At 40.5% G+C, this 23,288-nt stretch overlaps 1 pseudogene across 1 annotated transcript; it reads right to left on the bottom strand.

The window, feature by feature from the left end:
* Positions 1–15,713: 15,713 nt before the first annotated feature.
* On the bottom strand, positions 15,714–21,351 carry LOC143713991 (F-box/LRR-repeat protein 18-like; annotated as a pseudogene). The gene is made up of 3 exons (XR_013195371.1): positions 21,289–21,351; positions 18,149–19,725; positions 15,714–15,923 (listed from the first exon to the last, which is right to left on the bottom strand). The product of XR_013195371.1 is annotated as an F-box/LRR-repeat protein 18-like (transcript).
* Between the last annotated feature and the right edge of the window lie 1,937 nt (positions 21,352–23,288).

The raw sequence follows: 23,288 nt of genomic DNA, 5'->3' as shown, positions 1-23,288 counted from the left end.
AGTCTCTTCTGCTCACCAAGGCTGAATTTATTTGATTAAAAATACAAAACAGACCCAGTAATACTGTGAAATATTATTTCAATGTTCTAATTCGATGTGAATATATAGTAAAGTGTAATTTATTCCTGTGATCAAAGCTGAATTTTGAGCATCATTACTCCAGTCTTCAGTGTCACATGATCCTTCAGAAATCATTCTAATATGATTATTTGATGCTCTAGAAACATTTATGATTATTATCACAGTTGAATACAGTTGTGCTGCTTCATTTTTGTGCAAACCACGAAAAATTTTTTCTTTGAAAAAGGATTCTTTGAAAGTTAAAGAGAAAAGCATTTAATAAAAAAAATATATATATTATGCATTATTATTATAAATGTCTTTACTGTCAATTTTGATCAATTTAATGCATCCTTTCTGAAGAAAATAATAAATTTCTTTAAAAAAAAAAATCGTATTGACCCCAAACTTTTGACCGGTAGTGTATGTATGTATAGTGTGTGTGTGTGTGTGTGTGTGTGTGTGTGTGTGTGTGTGTGTGTGTGTGTGTGTGTGTGTGTGTGTGTGTGTGTGTGTGTGTGTGTGTGTGTGTGTGTGTGTGTGTGTGTGTGTGTGTGTGTGTGTGTGTGTGTACAAGCTACAATATAGATTGTTTCACACCTGCTTCACAATAGTGACAAATTCAAATTCTGCTGTCAAGCAGCTCCAACAAGCCAATAGTTTCATTTCTCAGCTCAAGTCAGTTCAGTGTTGATTCAGTTCAGTTCCATAATTGTGTAAATTCATCAGTTGTGCATACATACTGTATATACAGTGTATTTGTGCACATGTACATGTGACAAACTCCTGTACTCACTGCCCACTGAACAAGCAAAATACACGAGATAGTAGTGTTTTACATTTTTCACGTCCATGTGTAGTTTGGTGTGTATGTGGCTAATCATGTGATGTTTGTTTGTAGAGTTACTATGCAAAAATAACATTTTTGGAAGAGTTCAAATTGTTTGCTTTTGCAAGAGATGTCTGATGTTTTCATGTTGTGTGCGTGTTTTGTGGTTTTGTGTGTAGAGTTTCAAGAAATGGAGCCATAATTTCAGAAATTGTGTGTAAGCAATTTGAAACTACTGTAATGAATCTCATGCAGTAAAGGTTAAACAACCACACATACTGAATAGGGCATTAAATAATATCTTCTTTTTAGTAGGCATATAATAACTTCCCCTCTGTTGGTTTTGTTTGATATCGTGCCAGATTTTGTTTTCAACTTTAATAATATTTCACAACTACTGTTAAAAAAATAATGAATGCAAAGAAATGCATAGATGTGTTTAATATTTCTCCATGTATTTTTCTCGATTTCTTGCATTTAAAAAATTATATTTGGTGGTATAAAAAGTGTACAATGTATAATAGTGATCCTCCGGATTTAGATGTATATGTAATGATTGATTATAATTAAGGTATTAATCAATATTTTTCCATCTAAATATCAAATGAGTTGAATGACTTCTCTGGAGATTTTACTTTGTTATAAAATTTACCAGTGTGATTACTGAAATGTTCTTTTCATGTATTCTTTAATGTATTTGATATCTGAATGCAGTAACAGTGCTTGCTTATTTATCCCAGCTTCCAGAAATGAAATATGGACTTGTTTTATGATTGAAAAAGGTCTTCAACGTGTTAAAACATATAGGGGTCATTGAGGCCAATAGTTTAAGGGGCCATTTCTTTGTTAAAGCCTTACTTTCCAGTTAGACTAAAGTTTAGCTATCCTTGAGAGGAAGAAGGCATTATCTTGATGTTTTGAGACGACTCTCCTGTTTATAGTTCGAGCCTGGCCAAATCCAACCTTGGAAAAGCTGTGTGTGTGTGTGTGTGTGTGTGTGTGTGTGTGTGCGTTAGTCTTCTTGGTTACAGGTTAAGGAACAACTGGCATTATTGGAGATTGACTGAGTTGTTGTTCTGGACATGCTGGCGCCCAGCAACGCAAATCTGCGACCTGGAAGGTCATGACGTGCCTAACTTCAGCTGCATAATCGATGGAGATATGCTTCAGTCTATCTGTATATGTGTGGAAAATTACTGTGTTTATCTATTTCTTAGCCAATGAGAATCATTCATCCTGTAAGCAATGACTTAGCTTAGACCTCGGAAATGGTATAACTGCTGTGATCTTTGTAACTGTAAGCGGGGCGGCCTACGAACTCCTTATGAGTCTTGAAGCTTACTTCTGCTAATGAAACTGCAAACTATCTTCAGTAAATCTTTTCTTTAATTTTTTATAATTTTGACTCTGGGTCTTCAATCTTCATTTCTGGTTCTGGGTCTTTGACTGTATACCCCTTACAATTGTATTTATAGTGTTGTCAAACAGATAAAGTGTTGAGGCTTTTGTATATGTCTTCGGGGTTTTGCTTTATGTATTTTCCTGGCATCAAAATCATTCCATTCCATTCCATTGGTAAGTTTGAAGCAACACTGTTGAGTCCAACTGCCTTTAATTAAAGCAGATAATCATTTGTTTTACTCCTTTTTCCCCTATAGTGCCAACCAAGTTGCAGGAAGTTTTGCAACAGCCCGACGTGCACACCCTCTATATCAGTAGGAGTACACAAAAAAAATCCATGCAACATACTATTTTACAGTAGCCTACCTGTCAAAAGTTTGGAAACAGTCAAATGTTTTATATTTTTGAGAGAAGACTCTTTTACTCAGCAAAGCTGCATTTATTTAATCAAAAATTCAGTAAAAACAATTATATTGTGAAATATTATAACATTTTAAAATATTTGTTTTTCTGTTTTAATACATTTAAAAATATAATTTATTACTGTGATCAAAGCTGAATTTTCAGCATCATTACTCCAGTCTTCAGTGTTCAGTGACCCTTCAGAAATCATTGTAGTATATGCTGATTTGCTGCTCAAGAAACATTTATTACAGTATTAGGGGTTCAAGCGCAAAGTGCTGAAACCCAATTGTAAGGATTTGTAAAATGCATCGTGCAGACCAAACCGTAAGTGCTGGAGACTTGAAACTTGGCCAGATGGTGGTCCTCAATTTGGGGAGAACCTATCAGAGTATGACCCCGATTGGCCCATAGGTGGCGCTACAGCAACCAAAAGTACTAAATTGCTCATAACTCTGAGACCGTTTGACTTAGACTCAAGCTTTTTACACCACTGTGATCCTTGGCTCAAGACCAAGACGGACAAAATATATCTCCAATTTTGATTTAGGCAAGCAAAATGTTCTGCTATGTCGAATTTTATCAAAAACCTACTTTTGCAAACTAGTCCCTGGTTTTTCGCCCGATCGGAACCAAACCAGTCTATGGCAATTCTCTGGACTCTCTAGATCAATAATTATCAAAAACAAAAGTTGAACTTTTGCATTTGGGTGGCTCTAACAGGGTCATTTAGGAATGGGGCGTGACAAAATACTGTCAAAAGCCTATAAATCCTAAAGCAAAAGTCAGAACTGCACAAAAATTGATGAGCATGTGTGTCATAACATGGTGAGGAAGAATGCAAAGTTTCATGGAGATCGGACTCTTGCAAAAGTAAACACTTCATTCAAAACTATTTTATCTCATCCAAAAATGGTGTGTTTGCATAATAACTCTACACACAAACATAAAGTGATAAGCCATACACACCAAACTATACAAGGACATGAAAAATGTAAACCACAACTATCTCGTGTATTTTGCTTGTTCAGTGTAGTGGAGTGTACAGGAGTTTGTTACACGTTCATTTTTGTGCACAAATTCACACACACTGAATATGCATACAAGCCAAGTCAGAATGTCAATTATTTCTAAAGCACTGTGTTTGTGTTTGTGTGTGTGTGTGTGTGTGTGTGTGTGTGTGTGTGTGTGTGTGTGTGTGTGTGTGTGTGTGTGTGTGTGTGTGTGTGTGTGTGTGTGTGTGTGTGTGTGTGTGTGTGTGTATACATATACACACCTAAACATATATACAGACATACATATATATGGAAATATATACAGTATATTTACACATAAATATATACTGTATATACATACATGCATACAGTACATATATGTAAATATATATACATACATTTACACTATAAACAGAAATTCAAGGGGGTAAAAATAATTTCTTTCTTTCTCTAAACACTGAGTTTTGAATTCTAAGTGATCAATTTATGTATAAGTGTTTCCACACAGGATGGTGATTTAAGATGTAAATGGCATGTTTCCTAAATGAAACAAAAGAGCTGTTAGTTTTGAATAAAGTGTCTAATGTAGAGAACAGTGTTTACAGTTTTACAAACAGTTTGTTTTACAATTGCAAACTGAGTGTAAAGAACATAATGTGCTTGTAGTTTTGCAGACTTGGTCTGAAGATTCATTATGAGTTAATGGTTACACTGAGTGAGCCTCAACTTCCACTTTTAGTCTCTAAGCAATTTGAAAAAACTATATTATGGTGATACAACAACTACATTTGTGTAATTGGACTTTTAACTCAAAACCTTATATTTTACGGAGATATAGCCCCTGTGACAACATCTCCATGTGATAACCCTGATCTCACCCATATTCGATACACCTATTAAAAGTATTTTACAAATTGCTGTGTGTACGTAAAATGGTAGCAAAAATGAAGATTACATAACACAGGTCTAACAAAAAATATTGAACTCAATAAAAAACAGAACTTAAAATAGCTTAACAAATACTAACAATTAAAAAGTGAAGTCAAAGATGTATCCAGTCAAAAACTGCTACTCACCACTCTAATGGAACACGCATGTGCTGTTTTTCAAAAGAATCTTGTATTCACCCGTCCTTCGCAAATAATTTCTTTACATTTATATACCCTTTACTTACATTTATATACCCTCTCCATTTAGTGAATTTGCTTTCTCAACCATTTATTTTAATAACTCAGCAAAAAATAAACAGGGAACTAAAACCATTAAAGGGATAGTTCACCCAAAAATTAAAATTCTGTCAGTATTTACTCACCCTCATGTTGTTCCAACCCCGTCAGACCTTCGTTCATCTTCGGAACACGAATTAAGATACTTTTGATGAAATCTGAGAGCTTAGTTTATTCAAAACTAAATCTTTTTATGTTTTTATTACGACTTTATTTCAACTATTCATTTTCTTCTCTGTTGTCAGTTCTTTCTAGTCAGTTGACTTAGTTTAATAGCGTAGAGCTACGTCACACGTAGGCTCACTATTGGCTGACGCTGCATGTGTGTGATGCGTGTGACGTACAACAACAGAAGCTCTACGCTTTTACACTAGTGAACTGACTCGAGGCCCACAGAGAAGGAAATCTATAGTTGAAATAAAGTCGTTATTTTTGTTTTTTTACGCACAAAAAGTATTCTCGTCGTTTGATAAACTTAAGATTGAGCAACTGTAGTCACTTGGACTATTTTAACGATGTAACTTTTCGTTGCCTGCAAGTTCAATCCCTCAAGAAGACTATGGAGGAGTGATCCAGCTCTCAGATTTCATCAAAAATATCTTAATTCATGTTCCGAAGATGAACGAAGGTCTTACGGGGTTGGAACAACATTAGAGTGAGCAAATACTGACAGAATTTCCATTTTTGGATGAACTAACCCTTTAAGCTTTCTGCTTCTCTTTTCATAGAAGTTCAGTGCAGTTCAGTGTGTTAATTAAAAATACACACAGAACCAGTTCTGCTCATAAGTTTACTCTCTATAATGCATGTTACATTTTTATTTAATACTGTCCTGAAAAACCTGCATCACATAACAATTTACATAATACAGTTACATGATAGTGATAATAATAATAACAATATAATAGTTTGGCTAAAACACCAGTGTGTATATGTAATGTGAGACACACAACTAAGATGAGGTTTAAGTTGAAGTCCAAGTCAATGCAAAGACATTTAATGATTTTACCTTATACTACAGACATAGTTCAATGATGGATTTTTCATTTCATTTTTCTGATGGATATTGAGTCATATAATCAATCACTCAATCAGTCAGTCCACTTCATCATTTGAAGATGTATTAAGAGCTTCACATTTCATTTAATCTATTACAAACTGCTCTATTGAGTTTAAAATTGATGAATGCACAGAAAACAGTTTTTTTCCCTGTTTTCTTTATCTCGCTCACAGATGCTTATGCTAGAGTTCTCAGGTCTGATGGTAAATCCATTCCTTATACACGTACTTGGCTGTATGGATAGATGATAAGCTTTCACTTAAAGTGCAATAAATAAAGAAAAGAAGAAATAAACCTAGTTTCACTTTAAATGGCAGGAAAAACTTGTGAAAGCTACTTTTTAAATTTTTGTACAGTTTTTTTTCTTTCAAATTGCTTCACACACACACACACACACACACACACACACACACACACACACACACACACACACACACACACACACACACACACACACACACACACACACACACACACACACACACACACACACACACACACACACACACACGGCTTTAGAAATAAAGTTGACTTTATGACTTAGCTTATATGCATATTCAGTGTATGTGTGTGTGTATATATATATATATATATATATATATAGACTGAATATGCATACAAGCTACAATATAGATTATTTCACAGCAGCTTCACAATAGTAACAAATTCAAAAGAAATTCTGCTGTAAAGCAGCTCTAACAAGCCAATAGTGTCAATATTCAGCTCAAGTCACTTCAGTGTTGATTCAGTTCAGTTCCATAACTGTAAAGTTCATCAATTGTGCATAGGAGGAGGCGCAGTGGGATAGATTCCTGCATGGGTTGGCTGACCGTGTCCAACTGGAGATTTATATGCTGGACCTGCCACCTCGGCTGAATGGACTCATTGAACTGGCACTGAGAGTGGATGCCCGCCCGAGTAGAATGGGTCGTTTCCAGCACAACCAGCCATTTCGCGGCGTGGAGGGTTCGCGCGCTGACTACACGGACGGTCAGCCCCGTCTCCGATCCCGAGCCCATGCAGGTGGGTAGAGCTCGGCTTTTCCCGGGAGGAGAGAGAACGGCGGAGATCCCAAGGACTGTGTTTGTACTGCGGGAAGACGGGTCACTTTATCCACTCGTGCCCGGTAAAAGATCAAGCCCGGTAGTAACAATGAGGCTACTATTGGGTGGGATCTCCGCCAAGAAGACCTCATCACCATCATCATCATCTACTCTCCTTCCGGTAAGACTAAGGTGGGCAACCCACACGCACGACACTAAGGCTTTACTGGATTCGGGGGCAGAAGGTAATTTTATGGACTGGCACAACGTCTTCACATTCCTGTCTCCACTCTCATGCACAAGATCGCCGTCAATGCTCTCAATGGACAACAACTTCCCAACATTTCACATGCCACTAAACATATCACTCTCATTACATCTGGCAATCACACTGAGACAATAACATTCCTCCTCATCGACTTTCCAATTACACCTATTGTACTTGGTCACCCGTGGCTCACACAACACAATCCCAGAGTCGATTGGAGTCACAATTCTGTATCTATGTGGAGTAGTATGTGTCATGCATCATGTCTAGTGTCTGCGTGTTCGTCTGTACCAGTCTCTGTGTTCCAGGAGGAGGCGGTGAATTTGTCTAACGTACCCGAGGAGTACCAGGACCTGAGGGAAGTGTTCAGTAAGTCTCGCGCTGCTTCTCTTCCTCCGCATCGTCCCTATGACTGTGCCATAGACTTAGTGCCGGGTGAGTCTCTGCCTTAGGGCCAATTATATTCACTTTCTGTACCAGAGAGGGAGGCTATGGAGAAATATATTTCGGATTCTCTAGCATCCAGGTTAGTTCGTCCTTCCTCATCTCCTGCGGGGGCGGGATTCTTTTTTGTGGGGAAAAAGAATGGATCTCTGCAACCGTGTATTAATAACCGGGGGTTGAACATCATCACGGTAAAGAATACTTATCCTTTGCCGTTGATGTCTTCAGCCTTCGAGCGGTTACAGGGAGCATCCGTCTTCACTAAACTGGATTTACGTAACGCTTTTAATTTGGTTCGCATAAGGAAGGGCCATGAATGGAAGACCACGTTCAATACCCCTAGGGGGCACTTTGAATACTTGGTCATGCCGCTCGGGCTGTCCAACTCCCCGGCGGTCTTCCAGGCACTCGTCAATGATGTGTTGAGAGATATGGTCGACCAGTTCATATATGTTTACCTGGATGACATATTGATTTTTTCATCTTCTCTCCAGGAACACGTTCAGCATGTCAGACGAGTGCTTCAGAGGTTGTAATGAATGGGCTTTTTGTCAAGGCGGAGAAATGCGTTTTTCATGCACAGTCTGTTCCTTTCCTAGGGTACATCGTCTCGTCTGAGGGAATGCGTATGGATCCTGACAAGGTTAAGGCTGTGATTGATTGGCCAAGTCCAGATTCCCGTAAGGCCCTACAGAGGTTCCTGGGGTTCGCCAATTTTTATCGGCGTTTTATTCTCAACCTCAGCCAACTAGCCGCACCTCTGACTGCCTTGACCTCCCCCAGAACGACTTTCAGGTAGTCCGATACAGCCGAGGCTGTATTCGCTAAACTTAAGAGCCGCTTTGTTTCGCCACCCATCCTCGTTACCCCTGATCCATCACGTCAGTTTGTGGTGGAGGTCGATGCGTCAGAGGTGGGGGTAGGAGCAGTTCTTTCCCAACGTTCTTCCACAGACGACAAGATGGACCCTTGCGCGTTTTTGTCCCATCGTTTATCACCTGCCGAGCGTAACTATGACATTGGTAACAGAGAGTTGTTTGCAGTAGAGATTGTTTGAAGTAAAATGCTTCTGTGTTTAAATATGTGTTGTACAGTATATGTTGTATTTTAATTGCTAGCTTGCATGGCTGCTTATCTCCTAAGGCATGTTTATAAAAGCTGCTTAAATGTCCTAATTTAACGAAGGCGTAATCCAGGCTTAGATTAAGCTGTGTCTGTGAAACCGGCAAAAAAAAAAAGGATTCTGTTTGGCCACTTAAAAGGGGTTGGAGCCCTTAATTTTGCTTTCAAATTGCACCAGATTATATAGCTTTTACAATGTATACTCTCTCTCTCTGTGTTACCTGCATTATCTTGATTATTTGTCATTTTGACATTTTCACAAATCGTTGATTTGAATTCATGATTGGTTTACAGCCAAATTACAATATTTAACAGACCTATAAAATAATGTTGTTTAATCGGTTTCAGGTAATTGTTCATTATAATTCAACTTGATTTCACTTTATGTTCCTGTTAAAGTTTAGTTTGATTCTGTTTTTTGTTTTCATTCCTTGAACCGGTTCAGAGACCTGGTACTCAGAAATTAAAAAAAGGAAGGAAAAAAAAAACCCAGAACTGTGAGGATATTCCCAAATTTTAGGAACTATGTACCCTATGAATAATAACTTTTTTTCTAAGAAAACCTTAGACTTCCCTTTATACTTCCCTTTATATTCCCTTTATATTAATGTGATGCAAGTTCCAGAACACTTCAGAAAATGTATTTATCAATGCTATATTTTTAAGGTTTTAAGATGTCATTTCAACCTGTTAAGGAGTTTGTTAATAGCAGCTCTTAATTGGAAAATTATGACCTTATTTAAAGTTGTGATTGACCTCTTAGCTCAATGATCTCTCAAGTCAAAACAAATGCTTTCCTGGAAATATTTCCAGATTGGAAATATTTTTCTTTTCAAAGGAGAGTCCCTACAATGCATCCTTTCTCTCTCACAAAATAGCAGGGGTCAAGCATTACCCATGTTAATCCCCCACAAGCTTTGTTTTATTATATTGCTCCAGTCACAGTTGCTGTTTCACAGGCTCTTCAGCGACGCGGCTTTTGAAAAGTGTGATCTCGTCCAGGTGGCAAAGTGGCATTCCTCTTGTTGTAAACTTCTTCCTTCTTCAGTGTAGAAAAACTCAGAAGCGAAAACCAGGAGATTTATTTAAGCAGGATTCTTTATTTGCTTGTAGTCTGCTTCGTACCCAAGTCAAGTCAAGTCTAGTCTAACTAAGGCAGTATACATTGAGTTCATATATACATTTCAAGGGGGAGGGATCACATTGTGATGAACAAAGCATGTAAATGAGCTGAGACATGAGAACAGGAAAGGCATAGACTTCTCGTACTAAGATGAGACAAATGGTCTCAGTAATAAAATAACAGGTGTTCAAACTTGCTCAGCATGACTCTTCACCCGGTAAACAACAAGAACAGGAAAAGCCTAGCCTTCTAGTACTGAGATGGGACAGTCAGGAATATCCCGCTGGGAACCCCTACCGTTTGCAGAGATTTCCTGGTCTCATCATTTCTAAACTTTCTCAATATAAAATACTATTGTATTGGAAATCTAAATTTAACATTTAAATAAAATTGTAATCCTACATTTCCCCCTTTGAGAGTTCTAAATAACTCTCACAAAATACAAATTTAGACACTTAAAAGTTAATTCTTGTAACTTGTGATTGTTACAGACACAGGCTTCTGTGTTGCTGTTTCTGCAATTGCATGCTGACACAGAAACAAACATGCAAATTTAGGGTCCGTGAAGTTCTTAAGGGTAATAGTCTTTTCTGTTTGGAACTGTCATTTCTTTGTGAGGGGCGTGAGTCATTTGTTGAATGAAACACTTGATACTGTGGACGCATAGATGGTACGCTAGTAGAAGAAATAACAGCAGAATTGCTATTTCCTTTATTCATATCCACAGTTTACCTAACAAGTTTCCGAGCCATGAAGATTTATCTTCAGTCATCTGGTGTAATTTTGCTGAAGGATCAAGAATGTCTTGTTGGATTTTGTTCAAGTTCTCTGTTGGATCCATTAACCTGGTGCAGCACTCAGGTCCGATGATGGTGCAGGCTCCTCCTTGTGTTGAATCCAAGGCCACTCTGTTCTGTAAGATCATTATCTTGTGCGAAGCGAGAGTGTCTGTCATGTTACTGGTACGACAATCTTGATCATGTTAATGGATGACTGAAGGTTTAGTATGTGAGTCTCTGCGTTGTGTATTTTTTTCTTTTTCTTTTCTTTATCCTTTTGTGATAGTTGGCTCGGAAGTGGGTCAAGTTGTTTCTTGAGGTTTTCTTGTGGCTTCATACGCAGATGACGAGGTCAGTGCGTATGGATCTCGGGAAGTCATCAGTGGTATCTGCACAGAGTAAGAAAGAAAACAAAAGACAGGAGAGCAGTATTTGTTCAAACACTAGGGTTGTAAACTTTTCCGAGTCTGCTAAGCAGTAGAGCAGTATTTGTTCAAACACTAGGGTTGTAAAGTTTTTCTGGGTCTGCTATTGTCGTTCCATCTTTCCCTATTTCTTAATTCCTTTGACACCTAAGGAACAGTGAGGTAAGGATGGACTAGGATAGGGCCTATGAGGGAAGTCTTCACCCCAGGGTTAACCCCCCAAGCCTGTTGCGTTCGGTTCTTCCCGGGGCTCCTCACTGGTTCCGTGTCCTAACCTATCCCTGTTGGTGGGGGAACAACCTTACAGTGTGTACAATGAGTGTGTACAGGTTTTCCTTCCCTGACCCAATACTGCAGATGCTGTAATCAACATCACTTGATGTGGTCCATGTCACTTTGGTTCTAATGGAGGAAACGTCTTTGTACAGATCAATTATTGATTCAGGAGGCATCATTTTCTTCTGTGCTGCACTACCTGAACACACTTGTACAGTTTCATAGAAACAAGCCTGTTTAGCTGCCATATGAGCAAGAGCATTACCTGTAGCTTCCTTAGTATTAGTTGTGAGATGTGCTTTCACTTTGATCACTACTAATTTCTTTGGAAGTTTCATGGAAAACATTAGATCTTTCACTAATTCAGCATGCTTAATGGGGGATCCTGCAGAAGTTAGAAACTGCCTGGTTTGCCAAATGACACCAAAATCATGAATTACCCCAAAAGCATATCTGGAATCTGTGTAGATATTAGCAACCGATCCTGAAGCTAGCGTGCATGCTCTTGTTAGAGCTACTAGTTCTGCAGCTTGAGCTGAAAAATGATCTGGAAGACGTCCTGAAGCTAACACTTCCGTGGTGGACGTTACTGCATAACCTGCTCATCTGTTACCTTCAATTACTTGAGCTGAATTCTGAATTCTCTGTGGGAGTTTCTTTTACTTCACTCATAGGTGTATATGTAAGCGTAACACAATCGTGTGTCATTTCTCCTTCATCCTCTAACAAAAATTCAGTCATTGCAGACATCATACATGAGGATGGGTTCTTGACTGGTGCACGCTGTAAAACAATGTTCGGGGCTGTGGGGGTACTTAACCAATTTCCCCAATGGGAGGAGGTGACAGAAGTTTCTTTTGTTTCATTCATCAGGTGTGGACACTGCATGAAGGCATTTTACATTTACAGTCTGACCTAACACCATTACTGATAAAGGGCCTATGCTGTAGCATAACATTTAAGGCTGTGAGTTTACTTAACCAGTGTTCCCCAAAGGAAGGGTGAGATAGTCACTTTCCTTTTGTTCTATTAAACAAAAACAGAAGTCTTTTATCTCTGTTGCAAGTTAGTGGGGAAATTAAGCACTCACAGCCCAAATGGTTAACACGTCAACCAGCTGCCCCAGTTTAATGATGAGGGGAGGGGCTGCTTCAGAGTAGCAAGCAGACTGAGTAGGAGCTGAGTAACATTGTTAACTTGTTTAAAGTTATTTTTGTTTTTCCTACACTCTTTTCCCCAATGTCCATGTTTACCACAATAATAACAACTACTGCCCTCTCTCTTAGGACATATGCGTTTCTGTTGATTCTCTGTGTTGACCTTAAAGGATGCTACTGCAATTTTTACTCTTTCCTTGACATCAGAGTCTCTTTCCCATGCAGCCAAACTGTCTAAGTTGTTTTGTATGGTTCTAGTGGACCATGTTAAGTCTAAGAATGGCAATGCTTTTCTATGTTCTGACAACAGACCATCAAACCATGTGCGAACTAGGGGACCATTATCTTCTAGCACCTTCTCTGAAGTGTCAGCTATACCACTGTATGCTGCTGCTGACTGGCAAAATCTTTGAGTGTACTCACTAACAGTTTCACCCTTCTTCTGTAAACAACTAGTGATCTTCGACCAGTCAATTTCAGGTCCAACAATGTTCTTCAAGGCTTTCAGAACTCCCTCTCTCAATTCATCTTTTCTGGCATGTTGTAGTTCAGAAGTAACAGCAGACTCAAAACTGTTGAATTCAGATTCAGTTAGAATTTGTGACATCAGCTGTGTGACTTCTGCCAACGACATGTCGTAAAGACGCATTTTACTGATCAATGCCCTTCTAAATTCAGAAACATCAGTGCGTACTGAAGGTAAGCTTTGGGATAGTCTTTCTATGTCTCTAGGTCCGAGTGCTTTGGCAACAGTTTGGTTTTGGACAACAGAAGAGTTGGGAGGAACACTTTCAGTTCCCTCAATTCCCTGAGATCTTCTTGCAACACAAACCTTTACTGAATCTACAGGCTTATCAGTTACTGATGGGATGTCTACATCTGTTTCAAAGAATGCTTTTAAGTCAGGATAAGTTTCATCTGAATGTTGGTCTTCTGAGTCACATTTGGTTGAGGCCTTGTTATGGCCCACCTTAGTGTGCATTTGTTTGTTCTGTTCTTTTAATTTAGCTATACACCTAGATTGTTCTTGTGCAATGGATAAGCTAAATTCCCTATGGCAACAGATTGTGCCTTTCATGCTTTTCTTTCTGATACATGCACCTAACACCTTCTTGCATTCTTCAATAGACCAAATCTTATCTGGATGAATCTCATATTTCTGTGTTAGTTCTTGTCTAACTTTTTCAGTGAATATTAGATCCATCTGTTCTCCTAACAGTGTTTTAAATTCGCTATCTGACCACAAAGGATTAGCAAGACCACTTTTTTTAGCTGTGGAGATTAGTCTACCACTTTTCTTAATCATTTTGTGGATTTCTTTGTTACCACACAAACAAACACTAAAAGTTCTCTGATCCACAGAAGGGTACACAGATTACTGTTGTTAATGCTAACCTTCTCTGCCTAAAGCAAAGGATACACAAATTACTAGCAATTTATGCTAAAATCTTCCCTGCCTGAAAAAAAACATTTGCCACTTCCCTGGCAAAGCAGAGGATAAAACAAACAAAAACACTAAATCTTCTCTGATCAAAAGAGGCTACACTCGATAACACAGTTAACCTTCCTTGCCCAGAGCAAAGGGTAACACACAAAATATTAGCACTTTACACTAATCTTCTCTGAAAAGGAAATGCAAAGGATCTTTCACCTTCCTAACTTTTAGAGGATAAACACATCCCTGTTTGAACAGAGGTTCACCAATATTAACACGTAATGTTAACCTTCCCTGCCTGAAAACAGGGGGTACAATATATTAGCACTTGATGCTAATCTTCCCTAATTTTATAGAGGATAAAACACTTCCCTGGCAAAGCAGAGGGTAAAACAATATTAACATGTATGTTAATCTTCCCTGCCTGAAAAACAGAGGATACATTTCATCTCTAAAGCAACTTTAGAGGATAACTTTAGTTAACAAACCCTACAGCTGTCTGTTAACTACTTCTCTGATGGCACAGAGGATAATTTTTTGCTGGTTTTTCAACGGTTCTTTGAATGGAGTGAAACTCACCAAATTTTTGTTGTATGGAAAAATTCCGTCTGGAAACTCAGTCAGAGATCTTTGTTGAGCTTGGTTCTGGAACTCAGTTAGCTTTGTTGAGATCTTTGTTGATATTCAGTTCGCGAACTCAGGCAGCTTTGTTGAGATCTTTCTGGATTCAAAAGATTCAGTCTGGAACTGGAAAGTCAGATCTTTGTTGAGATCTTTGAGCTTTGAAGTTTCAAAAGTTCATTCTTTGTTGAGTTTCAGTTTCTCCATCCGGGTCACAGGCACCATCTGTTGTAAACTTCTTCCTTCTTCAGTGTATAAAAACTCAGAAGCGAAAACCAGGAGACTTATTTAAGCAGGATTCTTTTTTTGCTTGTAGTCTGCTTCGTACCCAAGTCAAGTCTAGTCTAACTAAGGCAGTATACATTGGGTTCATATATACATTTCAAGGGGGAGGGATTACATTGTGATGAACAAAGCATGAAAATTAGCTGAGACATGAGAACAGGAAAGGCATATACTTCTCGTACTGAGATGAGACAAATGGACTCAATAATAAAATAACAGGTGTTCAAACTTGCTCAGCATGACTCTTCACCCGATAAACAACAAGAACAGGAAAAGCCTAGCCTTCTAGTACTGAGATGGGACAGTCAGGAATATCCCGCTGGGAACCCCTACCGTTTGCAGAGATTTCCTGGTCTCATCATTTCTAAACTTTCTCAATATAAAACACTATTGTATTGGAAATCTAAATTAAACATTTAAATAAATTTGTAATCCTACACTCTGATCACATGGGCCAGGTCCTCGTGCAGTAAAGGGTAAATCACCACACTAAGAGCAAATGAAAAACGAAAAAAAAAAAGAAAAACTGCAAGGGGGAAAAGAACGAACAGGTGAATATTTGATGTACACCAGGTTAATTCATGTACAACAACCCAGACAGCAACATAGTGTCAGCCAAGATCCGGCCCACATCTTGTAAATGTGGATTCAACGAGCACCAGATGCAGGCCAAATCTGGGCCGACACTATGTTGCTGTCTGGAAACTATTCAGGCATTAAGTCTTTATATTAGGAATTCTTAAAAACACTAACCTTTCCAGCAGGGTTATCTGCAGTGTTTTACATGCCACCAGAGTACCTCCCATGAACATGTGGCACATGATGACATCATTGCAGCTCTGCATGAAGGCCGTCACAGCGGCGGGCTGGAAGGTCCCATGTCGGGAAACCAGACAAACACGCCGCAGCTGCTGACACTGACTGAGCTCTTCAAAAAATGTGGTGTTTGCATTAAAGTAGGGCTGCTCCAGCCTGCAGTTTTACACATACAGACAGTGAATAAATGCAAGTTATAGGGATAAAATATTCTGCTAAAAATTATATTAATAATTGATTAAGTAATCCTAGTTCTCATTCTAGCCAGGGTCCAATTTAAAACTCACCAATGGCAAATGCGGAAAGAGTTACAAGCCAGTTAAGCGATAATTTTTAGGAATAGAAAATAATGCATTTTAAAGGTGCAATGTGTAAAAAATTTGAGTATCTATTAACAGAAATGCAATATGACACCCATAACTATGTTTTCAGTGGTGTATAAAGAACTTCCTTAATAAAACTTAATACTTTTATTACCTTACAATGAGACATTTATATCTACATAACCGCGGGAATCCCCTTCTATGAAGGTCGACATATTGTGACGTCATGTTTCTACCATAGCCGACAGCGAACAAACAGCGCTACAGAGCGCGTTTCGTCACAACCTTGAAAGAGAAGCAGCAGAAAGCTAGAAGCTAGCCATAAACACCGTGAGTAGTGACTTTTCCCTTGTCAGTGGTGTAAAATATGTAGTTGGATTGTTTCATGTAACTTAGTTCTTCTCCCTCGCTCTGTTATGACTTTGCTATGTGGGGATAAATGTGCTGGTTACGTTCGGGAGACAGCTGATTAGTGCTCTTGTCATTGACCGTAAAACAGTAACGTTACAGGAATCACCAACCCGTCGATCTTGGAAGCATTTTAAGTCGATCGCGAAGAGTTTTCAAAATCAGAGAAAAAAAGCCTATTGTGTGTAGTATATGGTGTCTAGGGGATGCGGAGGCGCACGCGCTGTACAATCTTGCCATTTTTGCCGCGCGCACCTTTGGGCTCATGCGGACGCATCGAGTTTAAACATGGCTTTACGCTTTAACCAGCTCAGCCACAGTAACAGCTCATATTGAGCCAGCTAAACTTTTACTTTCTTGTTAGAAACAATATATAGTTGCATAGTTTCATGTGGTTCTTCTCCCTCGCTGTATTATGGGTTTGCTATGTGGGGGGAAATGTGCTGGTTACGTTTGTGAGACAATCAGCTGATTACTATTATTATATTATATATTAAGACCCTTGATCCTCACCTGACTATGGCTTTCTTAACTTTATCCATGATGTGGTTTATAATTGACTGTGGTACAGAAACAGTGACAATGTTACACACTCTTGGCTTACTCTGGCTATTCTCTGCTGTCTCAGACGACGATATGTTTGTCCAGTTTCAGGCACCGTAGCTTCTTCGAAAGGGAGGGGTGAGCAGTGGGACTATGCCCTCAGTGCAACTCGCAGCCTTACCGCTATGTCGCTTAAAATCACACACTACACCTTTAACATCTCTTATAAAATAATATTACATTCCATTTTATGAATGCAACTGCGATCAAGACGATTCATGGTCTACTAAAAAAAAGCTATGTGACTGTTGCGTGTCACTTTTTACTTTAACCTTATTGAGCCATTATTTTTTCATTCACACCAAAATAAAATTATGAGAAACAAAATAATTTTTGGACGATATTATTGTGAGACCTGCCGTTTAGCTAAGATACTCTCTAAAATATAATGGTGCAAGTGTCATAACCGCAGAAGTTTTTTAGGTTGTTCTCATGATCTTTTCAAATTCGACCAAAACATAAATCATTTACCTAAGGTAAACATTAGACCTGGCAACTTGGTCAAAATATATTTTAAATAGTAGATGGTAGAAAAAAAAAACAGACATTCTGGATTCAGACAGCAATAAACCACAGATTAACTCTTGTAAGGGTTTAAATCAGCCTATGTCCCCATGAGAAACAATTAACATCTGAAAAGGGCTTAAGATATCATAGTGTGTCATCATATGAAATGAATTAACCTTCTACTATCACTATTTATTTAATCATTTTTAAATGTATGCACCATTTATCTTAATACTTAGTATAGATCAAAACATAATTCAAATTTTTTGTATGATTAATGAGCCAGATTCATCTAACTGCACAGTTTGCCCCAAATACACTTATTTTAAGGAAATAATACAAAATACAATTTAAACATACAGGATGTATAGCAATCCTGTCAGTATGATGCTGCCCCCTACTGGTGAGCTGTATTTGTAATATTTAAAAGTTTGTGGCATGGCTGGTGAAATGTTATTTTATTTTTGCTATGACAAGTTTACATTTAGAGTGTTTGCTTAATTGTAAGCATATGGAGTGTTTGGTGACGTGTGCGTTCACCTTAAATCCCTGAGTTGTGTGCAGTAGGAAAAAGCCTCCAGCAGGGCCTGCGTGTAATTCATGGTCTTTAATGATCTGAGATTTGCCAGCGATAACGAATGAAGGTCCTTGCACCCCTTAAGCAGCTCGATCAATCCTGTCCCCTTCAGGACTCTCGGTAAGTGAGCAAGGGTGAGTTTGCGCAAATTTTTCATCCCTCCTAAAGCAGCTAACTCACTGTCTCTGACATTGCAGGACCAGGGGCATGCGACGGGGTCCTTGCGGATTACAAGCTCATTCCGTGGCATGGCAGAGGAAAAGCCTGCGCCAATCAGCTCCAGATCCACTAGATGCGGGCAACCTTGAAGCAGCGGCTGAATGCAGAAGCCTCTGTCCTGCTGCTCTTCGCCCTGACCCTCGATGACCCCTGTTGAGGGTCAATATGTGGGCACACCGACACGGCAGCTCTTTTTAAGGCCGAGAAGTAGTGACCTTGGTGTGAGGTCTGAGTTGGAGTCCTGAATGTTCACAGGTGTTGGAGAAGATTGCACCAAGGCACAAACCGGAAGTGCCAGCGAGCACAAGGAGGCAAGACGTCCTAAAGCGCCACACAAGTGTCCATCTTTCCCAGTGGGAAAAGCATGGTGGTAGTGCGTGGCGGATAAATTAAGGTGAATAAGATGCGGGCAACATTCAGTAAGTGCTTTGATGCTCTCCGTGTCCATCTCCTCCTCACTCTTTCCACAGCTCTCGGCGAGAGGTCCTCGGCCACAGCCACGCAGGTTGAGACTCTGTAGGGCTGTGAGGTCACGACCCGCACTAAGGAGGACATGTAGAGGGTTAAACCCTGGAGATGAACAGTGCGAGACATTCAGGTAAATGGGGCACCCATGCGTTAGAACTCGCCCTAGAATAGCACCATCCAACCATGTACGTGGAAGCTGGAGCGCGCTAACGCTATTTCCCACTGTTTACGCCATGCTCTCCATTAGCGCCATCATTGCAACCGGCCTTGGCGGTGCGTGTCCTGGCACAGAGAGTACCAGTCCTGTAAGACCGTCAGGCACTCTCATACTGAAAACAGCCAAGTAGAGCGCCAACAGAGTACGATTGACTTCACCAGGTGCGAGGCATGCGGAGAACCAGCGCAGGTTCTGATAGTGCGGGACGCTGCTCTGGCCCACCATCAGCTGCGCACACCCGCCTGCTTCCCTCCAGCCCTCGCTGGCCTCCAGATAGAGGTGAAGGCGTAGTAGGGCACTGCAGCATGGCACCACCCCATAAGAGGGAGTCAACAATGTCTGCTTGAGCTCCTGCAGGCGTGCCAAAGCTAACTTACCCTCTGCACTCAGCTGCTGGAGGTCAAACCCCGGCCCCACATCTAATGCCAGCGAGCACAGAGAACGAAGAGAGGTCAGCAGATGCGAAAGCCGGATTGACGTCAAACGGCAGCCTGAAAGGTCCAGGCTGACTAGACCTTTACAGCGGGTGATCTGATCCACCGTAGAGCCAGCCAACCAGTAGCAGCCACTGAGGTTTAAAGTCTGGATGTCACCGGAGAGTTTCTTCAAGAGTTGCTTCACAGCATCGTCATTTGTCTGTAAATAAGAAGCAATTCAAAGGTAAGATTCTCAGACATTTCATTCTTAAACATTTGGTTTTCTGTTTTTCTGTATTTAGTTGCAAATTCTGCTTGTCAACTTCTTAAAACCTGTTAGATAGGTGAAATTATCATAGATGCCATAGACATAGATGGCTAACATAGATGAGTTTTTGTTGAAATTGCAAAAGTGACTTGTTTAATAATAGTCTTGGTAGCCTATGAATGGGATGAAATTGACATCATTTTCCAAGAAAAGGTGTTTATGAACTAATGGAGTCTTGAACTTTCCTGTATAATTATTACAAATTATAATTATTCCTGTTATTGCAATTTTTCTTTGTAAACTGTTTTTCCCCGATGTACATTTGATGAAAAAAATGACAATTATATGTGAAAAATGTATATTAAGAATTAATATTTTTAACAGTTTTAAAATAAATAAACATTAAATAATAAATAAAATAAATATACATTTAATGTTACCAAGAAACAGAAATTGTGATCATCTTTTCATCCCTATTGTTATTTTATCAGTAAAAGTGACTTATAAAATGAGAAAAACGGAAGGCTGGACTTGATTTTGTTCATCAGGAATTGAGTGGATCATTGTCATTTGTTAATTGCTGCAGTCTCATGTGAGTGACAGGTTGCTGGAGGAAAGAGATTATTGTCCCGACCTCACGCCTGCTCACACATCATCAGAGAAAACAAGATATGTTTTTGCGAGGGGAGGGGAAGTTAATGTCTTGGATTCAAAATTATAATGGCTCAAAATCTGTCTTAAAAATAATTACGTACATTCTGTAAAAATAATACAATTACAGTTACCAAAATAATAATTTTATTAATTTTATTTTGTGTGTGTTGGGTCAGTGAATATGGCAGGAGAATAGATCTGAACCCTCATCAGGCATCACAACACTATAATACTTTCAGGATTCCACCAGCTTCACTCACTCCTCCCACTCATCCACTCACTTCTCCCTCTCGTTCACTATCACCTGAATACTGATAACCATCACCTGCACATCATCATTACACCTCCCTTTATATTCAGCTCCCTTTCACACACTCATTGTCTGGTCTTGTCTACACATGACCCACAGACTCTCCTGCAATACTTACCCGCTACTTACCTGCCTTCCTTCTTGGACATTACACAAGCCTTGCCTTCAGCCTTCATCATCAGTCTTCTGCCTTCCGTCTGCATCCGTTACTGGGATCCTTTGCCTGCATCTGCAAAAGAGACTCTAGTTAATTCCTCAGCTAAGTTACCATACAAAGTATCATCTGTCTTCATACTCACCATATCTCTGTCTGCTTCTGCAAAACCTGTGAAATAAAACCTCTTCACTTACCAACAGTCTGACTCCTGTTCCATCCGTGACAGAAGACCAGACCAAGCATGCAGAATTCAGCGGAGCCCGTGGAGAATCCATCTCGCGATCCTTTTTTGCTGAACTCGTCCAGGCAGTTCGCCAAACGCTACTTTCTTCACCACCTACCGATCCACCCGCCGTCTCCGAAGATATCATCCACTCGGCACGCCAACACTTACTTCCGCAAACATCCGCTGCTTCGTCAGCTGCCTCTGCGAGTCCCACGGCCCGACCAGCGACATTCACCGGAGAGGCGGAGGACTGCAGCGGTTTCCTCCTTCAAACCTCCCTTTACTTCCAGATGCAAGCTCACCAGTTTTCGAACGATTCAGCCCGTGTGGTCTTTATTATCTCCCTGTTATCCGGTCGAGCGCTCCAATGGGCCCAGTCTTTGTGGAATTCTAATTCTCCTGTAGTGAAATCTCTATCGAACTTTGTGCAGCATTTCAAGGAAGTGTTTGGTCAGACAGCATCCGATCTCTCCGTGTACGATCAGCTGTTCAATCTCCGTCAAGGAGCGTCCTCAGTAACCAGTTATGCACTCCAGTTTCGTACATTGGCGGCATCGAGCGGCTGGAATGAAACCGCTCTGATAACAGCTTTCGGTCATGGTCTCAACCCCGACATCCGCCAGCTGATCATGGTGTTTGAAAATTCCATTGGAATAGAAAGTCTTATTCAGAGAACCATTCGGGTGTCCCAACATGTGTCTGCCAGCAATAACCCTGCTTCCGCTCTGTCCTCCGCCCCCGGCTCCATCATGCGCTCCTCCAGCACCCGAGCCTATGCAAGTAGACTCCACTCATCTTTCGTCTTCTGAGCGGCAGCGTCGCATTCAACATCACCTCTGCTTGTACTGTGGGGGTGATAAACATCTCATCAGCTCCTACCCTGTTCGACCTCAACGCCCAGCGGTAAGCACTATTCAGATTCCTCCCAAGATAGCACCTCTGAATCGTACTACTGTCTACCTATTAACCTCTCATGTATGTGTCTCAGCACAAGCCCTCCTCGACATTGGTTCCGCGGGGAACTTCATATCCACGCAACTCCTCCAGAAACTGAACATCCGTAAACAACGAAATCTCCAAGATCTTCAAGTCCAAACCATTCAAGGTAAACCGCTGGGTCGAGGTCGAATTCGCTATGTCAGCCCTACACTGAAGCTCTGCGTTGGCTGCCTTCACACGGAGGAGATCTCCTTCATGGTGCTGCAGGAGTCCACTGCTGAGCTCATCCTGGGAAGCCCTTGGATGGTCCAGCACCAACCCACCATCGACTGGACGTCCGGGGAGGTCCTTCGTTGGGGTGAGAACCGCTTCCCTTCCTGCATATAGACGGTAAAAAGATTTCATCAGAGTTCTTCATCTTCAGAGGGAAGCCCCGAGTTTCCTGTTTGTTCCACTTCTGTTGAGACTCCAGAGATCCAACACAAGGTGGAGATTCCCGCAGAGTACAGGGCATTTCAGGATGTGTTCAGCAAACAACTGGCAACCAAACTACCACCTCATCGGCCATGGGACTTCGCTATCAACCTGCTACCTGGAGCCACTCTGTCTAAAGGTCGTGTCTACCCTTTGTCCATCCTGGAGCAGAAGGCCATGGAGGAGTATGTGAAGGAAGCCCTCAAGCAAGAATACATTCGACCATCCATGTCCCCTGCCGGTTCCAGCTTCTTCTTCGTGGCCAAAAAGAACGGAGGCTTGAGGCAGTGCATAGATTACCGTCCCCTCAACTCTCAAACTGTCAAGTTCAGCTATCCCCTTCCTCTGGTCCCAGCAGCTCTGGAGCCCGTGGAGCCCGCATCTTCTCTAAACTCGATTTACGCAGTGCATACAACCTGATCCGAATTCGTCGAGGCGATGGAAGATGGCTTTCATCACGCCCTCCGGTCATTATGAATACCGGGTTATGCCCTTCGGACTGTCTAACGCTCCAGCCGTCTTCCAGGGGTACATGAACAAGGTCTTCAGAGAGTAACTCAACAGGTTCGTGGTCGTCTACATAGACGATATTCTCATCTACTCATCTTCTCTATCTGAACATCAATGTCACGTCTCTCTGGTCCTGGAGAAACTAAGAGCCCACCAACTGTACCTCAAACTGGAGAAGTGCGAGTTTCACACCGCCTCAGTCCAGTTCCTGGGCTATGTCATCGATCAGTTCGGAGTGCAGATGG

This window comes from Siphateles boraxobius, unplaced genomic scaffold (genome assembly GCF_051911475.1).
Source record: "Siphateles boraxobius isolate OS27281-9 unplaced genomic scaffold, OSU_SipBor_1 53, whole genome shotgun sequence".
NCBI lineage: Eukaryota > Metazoa > Chordata > Actinopteri > Cypriniformes > Leuciscidae > Siphateles > Siphateles boraxobius.
The sequence above is the reverse complement of the archived record's forward strand: the minus strand, read 5'-3'. Positions and strand labels throughout refer to the sequence as shown.